Source organism: Equus quagga, chromosome 10 (assembly GCF_021613505.1).
Source record: "Equus quagga isolate Etosha38 chromosome 10, UCLA_HA_Equagga_1.0, whole genome shotgun sequence".
NCBI classification, from domain to species: Eukaryota; Metazoa; Chordata; class Mammalia; order Perissodactyla; family Equidae; genus Equus; species Equus quagga.
The window spans coordinates 106,072,411-106,082,556 of NC_060276.1; the positions used below are offsets into that span (position 1 = coordinate 106,072,411).

The following is a 10,146-nucleotide window of genomic DNA, read 5'->3' on the forward strand; positions in this document are numbered from 1 at the left end:
AGAAATCCTATAAGACTTCCTATGCCAATTAATTTCACAAATACCCCTCCTGCTGTATATTTTCTAAACTGCATTTTCACCACAATGATATAGAGATAAAGCCAAGGAGGCATATATCTATCTATAGTAAATAATATAGATATATATAAATAAATATATAAATATAGCTATGTAAATATAGATAATACCACATGACTAACGTTCCTCTTTCTCCATGTACAATTAATGTACAAGCTGACTATCACTACGAAGCCTTGTTTTTATTTTTAGAATAGATGTGTCCCTAGTAAACCAGTTGATCAGACCCAGATTTCTCTTTTCTGTAAAAGCAGCATGTTTTGGGGGCCGGCCCAGTGGCGCAGCGGTTAAGTGCGCACGTTCTGCTTCGGTGGCCCGGGGTTCGCCAGTTTGGATCCCAGGTGCGGACATGGCACCGCTTGGCAAGCCATGCTGTGATAGGCATCCCACATATAAAGTAGAGGAAGATGGGCATGGATGTTAGCTCAGGGCCAGTCTTCCTCAGCAAAAAGAGGAGGATGGGCAGCAGTTAGCTCAGGGCTAATCTTCCTCAAAAAAAAGAAAAATAAATAAAAGCAGCATGTTTTCATCTATTGGGATTTTTTGAGAGCTGCAATAAAATATCCTCATGGCCCCAAAGCACCCTAGACTTTCCGTCACTCTTGTTTATGTAAGTCATTGCAAAACTGTACATGACTAGGAGCCTTAAGTATCAGTTCAATAAGAAAGCGCCCTTAAATAAACTGATAAAAAAAAGCAAAAGAGAAAGAGGACTTGAACATAATGTGTAATCTATATCAATGATTTGGTAGCCTGCTATGCTCTGCAGTGAAAATGGCAAATGAGGTAATAGCATCAGGCAGGAATAGGAAATGGAAGCATCAGCAATGGAAATGTGGTTGAGCAGATCTTTATATGATGTCCTGAGGAGCCCTGAGATTGAAGGGTGGCAAGTGAGTCTTTTCCGTTGAGTGGCTTCCATGCCACAGTGACTTGGGGATGATGGGAGCATGGAAGAGGCAGAAGGCAGTTTCACCACTGTAAAATGTAAAAAGGTCTTGAAAGGGGCAGAGAGAGGTAGTTGTCCCCCAATATTCATTCTCACCCCTCTTCCTCAGTAATAAAATCTCTAAATTTTTACTGACTGCACAGCCACTCCTCTTGCAGCTCATGGTGGCCCTGTGACTAAATTCTGGTCATTAAGCAAAAGTGGTGTTTATAATTCCTGGTAAGTATCCCTGAAGGGAGAGGTCAGCTGCTTCTTCTCTTTTTCCTCTTTCCTTCTAGCTGTAATGCAGATGTAATTGTTGGAGCAGGAGTGGCCGTCTTGGACCATGAGGTGGCAGCTGTGTGTTGATAGGACCCTAGGTCCATAAAACCACCATACTAGACTTGGACTGCCTACATTTCTGAGGTAAGCAAACAAAACCACTTTCTTGTACTTTGGAGTTTTTGTTACTCACAGCTGAACCTTATTTCAACTAACATAACAGTTATTCTTCCATGGGAATGAATATGGGAGCCTGTGAGTTCTTTCCTGGAATAGATTTTCCTTTTTGACCAGCAACTGTACTCACTGCTTATGTTTAGGGGCTCAGTCGTTCTGTATCTCTCCCTGCCTCCCCACACCGAAAGGACAGACACTTGCCTCCATAGACAGCTAGAGCTTGGGCACGTGCATTAAGGCAGGCCATTTGAGTATGGAAAGGGGAGCAGCGGACAGTTTAGAATTTATTTAGAATTCATTCCAGATTGACAGTAGTGGCCTTCCCAGTCTAATGGTGGCAGTGCCTGAGGCCAGGCTCAGTACTGGGCAGTGGTACACTGGTGTCCTAACCAAATTTTTCTATGGTATGATTTAGTGATAGTTCTGTCATACTCACTCGTTTCTCTCCTACTCCCTTTCCAAGTCTGTTTCTCCAGCACTCCCACTGACTGTGAATTATCCAGTATCCTTCCAGTGATGGGTCAGCATCTACTGCTTGCACTCAGAAACCTTGTCTCATTCGGAAATTGACATGTGGAAATGAGTTGCAACAAGTAGCCTTAGGGAAATGGGAGCAACTTGGAATGAGTCATTGGTCCTAGTTGGGGCCGAAGACAGTGTTAAAGGGCAGGACTCTGGCAGCCACTGGCAAATCAACAAATTGATCATCTATGGTCACCCAGAATAATGTACTCATTGAAGACTTGTTTCTCCTTGGACTGCCACATCTCCATTGGCAGTGTCAGGAATGAAACCCTCATTCATGAGGCGGAATCATTTCTCAGGAAAGAATAGGCAAGCAGCTATAGGCCCTCATTTCTCTCACCCTCCCCTAACACACACCCTTTCATCATTATTTGCCTTAAGACCACCAGGACTTATCTCATTGTGTTCTAAATTCCCTTCCTTCATTCATCAAAGAGGCCCAGACCACCACGTCACCCTCATCTTCCCACGTGGCTCTGCTTCAATACCACATGGCTCTGCATATCCCCCGTTCAGCTCCCACCTCCCAGCCCTCCCCAACTCCTTTGAGGTGCCCTCTGCAACCCCTAGTTGGTAATCAGCAGATCCCCCTCTGTCCTCAATCTTGTTTCTGAATGACCCCTGAACACACAGTTCCCTAATCAAGCACAAGGCACATTTTAATGGAAACTTGGCTTTCTCGTGAAGACATTGCTTCCTCTGCAACCCCCTCAAATGGTGGCTGTTTTTATTTTTACCTCCATGTTTCATATAACACAGGGCATGCAAATGGGTAGATGTTTTCTTTGCTCCTCATGGCCAGTTCCAGACTATTCTTCCTCCCCTTCCCCTCCTCCCGCAAGACCCCTACCCCCAGTTTGAATCCTATGTCATCAGACTACATTCCCACTAGCCCTTCTTGTTGCAGTTGTTCATGCTCCCTTATTTATTGAAGATTTTATCTCCTGGCTCTCTATTGCTCTCTCCAGCACTGTCTTACTTCTTGAGGATTTATGTATATGATGTATTTGTATATTCCTCCCTATATCCTAGATTCTCAGGTATTTGACTTCTCTCATTGTCCACCCTACCTCAGCCACTCATTGTCATGTTCCTACATAGACCTTAACATATTATTGTTACTAAAACCTGCAACTCCTCCATAATCTCGGAGTCAAACATCCATTCTCTGACCATCACCTCCTATATTTAGAGCTTGCTTCCTTTAGTACCCAGACTCTAACAGTCCAGCCACATTAGGCTGTGTGAGTACAGAAATGGACTAGGCAGAGAGTTGGGTTTAACCAGGGTGAGGGACTGGAGTGACTGACCAAAGCCGTTAAGCTGGATAAAAAGGGCAATGAGGACCTGAAGGAGAAATATGAATGAAAAGATGGTAGGATCATTGGCTGTAGGTCCAGTCAAAGTCGAGGGACTATTGGGGGCAGTCCTTTGTTTGATGGGGTCATTCTCGTGTCAATTACCCATTTATCCATCATTGCCTTTTAGAGCTGGACCCTGTAAACATTTCTCCTTTGTCAGCTGGCACGATGTTAAGTGTTGGCAGTAGAGGAGAACCGCAAGGACAAGGCAGGAGGAAGGTGCTTCTCTTCCTGATCCTGGTGTGGTTTTTCTTGCTTCTTCAGCATGTGGTGGTCACTGAAGTACAAGACAGCCAGTGGGGCTCACCATCCAGCAAGTTTCAGTGCACCCCTGTTGCCTCTTTCCCAGGACGTTCCACCAGCATCTCAACAGGTGACTTCCTAGTGAGTTTCACTGACACTCCAGCAGTTGGTTTCCTGCTTGCCATATGTGACCTGTGGCACCTCAGCTAACTTCTCTGCAATCCAGGACTACAGTCATACTCTCTCTACCAAGGTCTGAATCTCAGCCTTGGTGGTTGGGGCCTCTTCCAGATTTCTTCCTTCCTTGGGTGTTCTGCCTTAGCCTAGAAGTAGTGGCTGCTCCCTATATCCACCATTCCTGTATTCTTTATAGTTCTCTATACTATTTAGTACCTAATCTCCTGTTGCTAGTTAGTAATCCTTTAAACTTTCCCCCAAATTTATGTGGTTTCTGTCCCCTAACTTCCTAAAGGAAGCAACTCGATAGAAAGCCAATTCTCACTCTCTACTCCTCCTCGCCTTAGTGTAAGATTAGCATGTTCTGGTGGCCAATCATCAAGTCACTCCAGAAGCAGCAGGCTTATATACCAGAATAATTGTAGATTGTTTACTTATAATCAGCAAAAATCTGGGGAATATATGTAGAAATGAGAGTGTAGACCAAAAATGGAAAAACACAACTTTATATTGGGCTGAATTAATCAATATGGGTCCATTTACCAGAGACTTTGGATCCAGTAGGCTAGCTGGAGAGGCTGAAAGTAGTTCTAATACTTACTTGGTTGGTTGACTAAAACCTGGACTCAATTGTGGCTCACCTTAAATGAGGTTGAGATGCAAGAAATTCATTTGTAAGGGTTCTAAAGACTTACAGACATTGTAATGCTTCAGTTGATGCATTTGTGTGTTTCCAATAATGATGTAATTTGAGACTCCCCAGAAGATAATCCCTTCCCCATGGCCTTGAGAAATAAATTGGTGAGGGGAGTGCTTCTCTTCTGTAGGCCAGAATTACTGACAAGAGATGATAATGGGAATGGGCTTCCTGATATCAATGTGTTAGGAATATCTCAGAGTGACAGAGGCCAGGGGGCATTACTTAACTACAAGAAGCAAGATGATCATGGTTACCAGAGTGGAAATCAGAAGGGTCTGAGCCACAGGGATCTTTGGCAGTAGTGGATTGCTTATGGGATCACCATGTCTGAAGATCCTGGGTAATCACCTAAGGCCCTAGTTGACTTTTACAACAACAACAAAACTCCATATCTGGTTAACAGAGGTTAGGCGTGTGTCAGAAAATAAAAATACTGAGTTGAGGCCTCTCACCCAATTCTAAAACCTGAGTCACCCAACTCCCAGACCAGAGCTCCTTGAACGAAGAGGCGGCTGTATGCTCCAAGAAGGGACCCTACAAAGACTTCCCCAGTGCCTCCTGGATCTTCCTTCTAGCCCTCAGCAGAGAGACTCCATTGTTTACCATAGGAAATGTGCACTGGCAAAAGGGAAACATGCACATCCTTGGGAGATTATTGGACACTAGCTGTAAGATGACACTAATTCCTGAGTACCCTGAAAGTTACTATGGCCCATTGGCCAATATGGAGGTTGGACAGGGGTCCACCTTACAGCAATGCCTATGGGACACTGGACCCACCCTAGGTTGTTTCCTCCATTCCTGAGTATTGATGAAATATATTCTCAGTAACTGGCTGTGGCAGATTGTATTTTCCAAAGATGGCTCCAATGATAGCTCCCATCCCCATGGTGTTCTAAAATGAGACCTTGCGACTCCTCCAGTGAGGGGTAGAGTCTATTTCTCCACCCCCTGGAATCTGGGTGGGCCCTGTGACTGCTTTGATCAATAGAATAGGGTGGAAGCGATACCACGCCAGTTCTATGTGTAACCCTTAACTGGTGGGCACTTTCTGCTTCCTGCCTCTTGGAAGATAGCCGCCCCGTAAGAAGAGCAATTGACCAATTGGTTTGACCAATGAAGATGGGCTTTCCCATATAGATATAGATGTGGCAGACATTTTCCATAATTTGAACGAGCTAAAGCTGCAGTTCCAAGCTTTTGATGAAAATATAATTAAAGCATGTGGCAATATAAAAGTACTTTTATAACTAATATTGTAGTGACAGATAAAAGTATTTGCTAAACTTTTCTAAGTATAAAGGCTATATGAGATGCCTGTTGCAGAAAGAGCAACAAGTAAAATTAAGAGTTGTGTTGTAAGTCATAGTAATGTCTTTTTAGTATACTTTCAGAAATGGAGAAAGTAAATGATGCAAAGAGTAGATGACAATTTTTTTCTCAAGTCATATAGTTCTAATCCTTTGCTTTCAACAAAATTGAAAAACCTATGAGCTGGGAGCTGATACATCATTAAAAATAATTTTTGTTGACAGATCACTATGTAACATTTATCACATAATTGGAAGGAGTTCAACAAATTGAGCGACATTGGTATAGCAAAACTCCTGCATTCCTATATACTTATTTATGTGAGCAAGATTTCTCAGTGCTTACAGCAATGAAAAAAATAGGAATAAATTGTTGAATTGTTGGTGAACCCTGCCTCATTCTAGCAATAAGTCATATTCATCCATGGATACATGAACTAATTTTAAAAAAATCAGCCCCCCCATATTACTAGAAAATGCAACTTCAATTAAAATTTGCTTTTTCGTGTTTTATGTTGTTTCAGTCAATTGTACACAAATAATAACTTTAATGACAACTTAATCCATAAGACTATTTTTTAACACTTAGAAATAAAATGTAAATTCTAATTTAGAAATAAAATTTAAAATTCCAGTACACACACACTATATATATATATACATACATATATGAATAGCACAAAAACTTGAGGAAATATTCTTCCAATATTTCCAAACTTCTGTGACTCAGTAAAGCAGTTGCTCATGTCACTGATGGACAAATGAAGTTCGGTGAGATATCTTCATTTTCCACTTCCATCTTATTTGTTAATGCAAACAGAATTATCAACCAATATCCATGTCAGAACTACGTTCATTAGTTAATGATTTGAGCAAGTTATTGGCTGAATTGGATAGTAATTAAGATTTTATTTGTAGTTTGGTTTTTTCAAATCATAGTTGAATTGCAACTATAAGTTGGCAAAAAAAAACCCCAAAATAAAACAACAAAAAAGCAACCTTTGACAATCAATTGGCTATATGGAATTTATAATAAAGAGCATTGTATATTTTATTAATTGTAAATTTTGTGCCTTTTTTTATCTGAGGAAGATTCGCCCTGAGCTAACCTCTGTGCCAATCTTTTCTACTTTTTAGTATGTGGGCCGCCAGCACAGCATGGCCGCTAACAGAGCAGTGTACGTGCACACCTGGCAACTGAACCCAGGCTGCCAAAGCGGAATGCCCTGAACTTAACCACAAGGCCACTGGGGCTGGCCCTAAACATCTTTTATATCAGTAAAATTTAAAACAAATATCTTTCTTTCAGAGAGCTGGTTGTTAAACATTTACCAGCATACCACCGTGGCCAGCCATGGTGGGGCTGAAGGTAATGGGAACATGAAGGAGTAGTGGAGGAGGGAAGTCGTAAATACCTCATCATTAGGTGCAGGAACAAGGACCACAGTTTCTACCCAGACTCTCTTCCTTGCTGTGCCACGTAGATATTTACACATTTTAAGTGACTGCCCTCTTTCTTCTTCCTTTACTCCACTATTGCACATAGGGTGTGTTGGTGGTTGAGAAGGGATTATGACAGAAATAGATATTGCTCAGATGTCCTGGGTGAAGGGCTAGAAGAAGTAGTTGGTGAAACTTTGGGTTATTTTCCTTGAGAATAGAGTAAGTTGCATTATTTGAAGTGGGAGCATATATATACATATATATATTTATTTTATATATATAAATTTTATAATATATTAAAAAAATATATATGTATATTTTAGACATATGAGAAGATGAGTCTTCAGGTATGTTGGACAGCCAAAGGGGTAGAGAGCTCCATCCACCTTGCACCCTTTTCTATGTCTGGGAAATGGCCTGCAGAGTAAGTCTTGGAGGGAAGAGCAGTCCTGCCTCCTAGTAAGGAAACTAAAATATGTGCTTTTCCCAACGCTTGGTGGCTGGAAATTTTTTTTTGCATTTTATCTAAGCTGAGAAAAATTAAATCCTTCCACTTGGGATTTTGGATCTGGAGATAGAAATAGGGAACAGTTTAGAATTCTTTGCAGCTATAGCAGCAGTAGCCAGCCTCCAGAGGTGACAGAATTGGGGGTAGCAGCATCGATGGCTCAGAGGTGGCTTCTTTAATTGACTCTTCCTACAATGAAATTTTAGCAGTGGATCCTTGCTTCCTTTGTTTCCTGCCCGTTTTCAGAGCCAATTCTCCAACCTTCCTGTTAATTTGGTGAGCTAGTCAATAAATTCATTTTCTGCTTAAGGTAAGTAGAGTTGGTTTCTGTTGTTGGAGTTAATAAAATATGTTCAAAAGGAAGCCTTTTAAAGGATCATGCTATGATTCTAAAATGCAGGCCCGTCTTAATGAGACTTCTGGCTAGGAGCTAGAAATCTGTTGCTGGGAAATTGAGAAGAGCATGAAGGTTGCGAATGTGCCCAGCCGCTTAGCATAACATCCATGGAAACTGACCAACATAAATTGCTCAAAAGTCCCTACTGTTCTCATAGGTCTATTATGGGAGAAAATTGTCTTGATGGTAGTTAAACCTCTTTTCCAAATCATGCATTTCATTTTGAACATTTTTTTTCCCAATAGTCATAGCTCTGCATCCTATTTTTACAACAGGGCTGGCCAGGCATTATAATTTCTGACACACATCAGCATTTCCCTGTATTGTGTTTGAGGACTTTGTAGAAAGGAACATCATCCAAGTTGTCACCATCACAACTCATCTTTGGCAAGTCAACAGTCTGGCTAAATGTTCCAGGAGTAAATTGACCACCCAAACTTGCCAGGTTTCTCATCTCTCAACTTGTGGTTTGTGTTCAACAATCAAAGTCAATGTCACTAAAATTGTTTATGAATGGAGTAAAAATTCAAACTGTGCCTTGGCAGTTACATTAGTTTTCTATTGCTGCGTTTAAAAATTATCACAAATTGGGGCCAGCCCGGCGGTGTAGTGGTTAAGTTCATGTGCTCCATTTTGGCGGTGGCCCAGGGTTCGCGGGTTTGGATCCTGGGTGCAGACCTACACCCTGCTCATCAAGCTGTGCTGTGGTGGCATCCCACATACAAAATAGAGGAAGATGGGCACAGATATTAGCTCACGACAATCTTCCTCAAGCAAAAAAGAGGAAGATTGTCAACAGATTTTAGCTCAGGGCCGATCTTCCTCAGGAAAAATCCTACTGCAAGTTAGCAGTTTAAAACAATACAAATTTATCATCTCATAGTTCTGTCGGTCAGAAATCCCAGTGGGCTCTCCTGGTTCCTCTGTTCCAGGTCTCATGAGGCTGAAATCAAGGTGTTGGCTGTCCTGAGCTCATTTTTGGAGGTTCTGGAGAAGAATCTGCTTCCAAGCTCATTCGGGTTGTTGGAAGAATCCAGTTCCTTGTAATTACAGGGTTGAGGTCCCCACGTCCTTGCTGGCTGTCACTTGGGAAACTCTCTCAGCTCCTTAAGGCCATCTACATCCCTCATCATGTTGCTTCCTCCATCTTCATTCCGGTGATGGTGCGTAGAGTCCTTCTTATGCTTCAAGTCTCTGCGACTTCCCCTTTTACAGTATCTTTTCTGTCTCCAGCCAGAGAAAGTTCTCTGCTTTTAAGGACTCAGGTGATTAGCTTGGACCCACCTGGTTAATCCAGAATAACCTCCCCATTTTAAGGCCCGAAGCCTTAATCACACCTGCAAAGCCCCTTTTGCCATGTCAGGTAACATCATCAGAGGTTCCAGGGATCAGGACATAGACATCTTTGGGGGGACATTCTACCTACCACAGCAATCCTCTGGTCAGTCTTAGCCAAAGACTCCAAAGATGAGGTTTCCTACCACTTCTATTAAACTCTGGCTATTTGGGTTCCTGGGGGTACCTAGAGGACACTGATCATTTTAATTTATAGATCATCAGGAAATTGTACAGTGCTATAGACTGAATGTTTGTGTTCCCCCAAAGTTCGGGTGTTGAAGCCCTAAGCCCCAGTGTGATGGTATTAGGAGGTGAGGCCTTTGGGAGGTAATTAGGTTTAAATGAGGTCACGAGGGTGGAGCCCCCACGATGGGACTAGTGTCCACATAAGAAGAGAAAGAGACCCCAGAGCTTCCTCACTTAGCCACGTGAGGATACAACAAGAAGATGGCCTTTTGTAAGCTAGGAAGAGAGTTCTGATTAGGAACTGAATCTGCCGGCACCTTGATCTTGGACTCCCCAGCCTCCAGAACTGTGAAAAATAAATGTCTGTTGTTTAAGCCCCCCAGTCTGTGGTATTTTGTTATAGCAGCCCAAGCCGACTAAGACATATGGATATCATTTTGCCTGCCACATGAAAGCAGAATCAATGAACTTTTCTTGCTTAGCGAAAAAATGG

At 42.2% G+C, this 10,146-nt stretch overlaps 1 long non-coding RNA gene across 1 annotated transcript; it reads left to right on the forward strand.

The window, feature by feature from the left end:
* Positions 1-1,313: 1,313 nt before the first annotated feature.
* On the forward strand, positions 1,314-9,706 carry LOC124246109 (uncharacterized). Its single transcript, XR_006890391.1, has 3 exons — positions 1,314-1,432; positions 3,616-3,735; positions 9,062-9,706. It is a non-coding gene; the product is annotated as an uncharacterized LOC124246109 (long non-coding RNA).
* The last annotated feature ends 440 nt before the right edge of the window (positions 9,707-10,146 follow it).